Source organism: Jaculus jaculus, chromosome 13 (genome assembly GCF_020740685.1).
Source record: "Jaculus jaculus isolate mJacJac1 chromosome 13, mJacJac1.mat.Y.cur, whole genome shotgun sequence".
Classification (NCBI taxonomy): Eukaryota; Metazoa; Chordata; class Mammalia; order Rodentia; family Dipodidae; genus Jaculus; species Jaculus jaculus.
The window spans coordinates 61,965,405-61,966,495 of NC_059114.1; the positions used below are offsets into that span (position 1 = coordinate 61,965,405).

Below are 1,091 nucleotides of genomic sequence, written 5' to 3' on the forward strand. Positions count from 1 at the left end.
TTGTTGTTTGCATATATTTTATATACCTTATCCCTTGAACCATTATATCATATCTAATGTTAATATAGATATATACATATATATATATATGATCTTTTCCTCTTATATTTACTACTTTTAAGTCACACATTAAATATTTTAAAATTTTCATAGTTTTATTTATTTACTAGAGACACACACATAAGTGTATATACATATGAGAAAATGGGCACACTAGGGCTTCCTACCTTTGCAATCAAACTACAGACATATGTGCCACTTTGTGCATTTGGGTTGGCTTTATGAGCTTCCCAGGAAATCAAACCTGGGCTGTCAGGTTTGGCAAGCAAGCACCTCTTACTGTTTCCATCTCTTAAGTTCATTTAAATAATTAATATTGTTGATTAGGTATGATATAAAAATTGTGTGAGCTCTAGAAACAATATAAATTAATGTATTATAAATATGCTAACTCAGGAGCAGTACTATAATGTTCATTAAGAATCAAACATAATACCATCATTTTTTTTTCCAAAAGGATTTACATTTATTTTTGGATCAACACATCCATGTAGATAGATAGAAAGTAAAATAGGATTTCAATTTAACATGCAGAAACCTTTGCAGTGCTGACATTTTTGTAGAATCAATCAAGGAGTGTGCAAATCTTTACAGACCCAGCTTGGTTCTCCTCCAATGTCTTCTCTTAGAGTTGTACCATTTTGTTACTGGTTTTCATCTGAATCCATTGGGGAATGGGCTGGTTTTGCTTTTGTTTCTTGGTAAATAATAGCTTGATTCTGAAAGTCTTGTGAGAAGACATGGCGAGGTATCAGGCGACGACACTGAACCACGATGGCAGAGGAATGAGAAGAGCACAAACTACCTTCTTACAGGTTGAGGACCCAGAGTTAAAATGCTTAAGGAGAGAAATAAATCATATTTGAAACATTCAGGTTTTTAAGTGTATAAATGTATATTACATTTTGAGTATCCATAATTTAAAAGCCGAATCTCCACAATGTTCTAAATCTGAAGTTTTTGTAATACCTCAACCTACATGAAGATGAGTTTTTAGGTAATTATGAGATTAATTGTTTTTCTCTAAAATA

At 31.9% G+C, this 1,091-nt stretch overlaps 1 pseudogene; it reads right to left on the minus strand.

Annotated features, from left to right (window-relative positions):
- Positions 1 to 648: 648 nt before the first annotated feature.
- On the minus strand, positions 649 to 802 carry LOC105943667 (annotated as a pseudogene).
- Between the last annotated feature and the right edge of the window lie 289 nt (positions 803 to 1,091).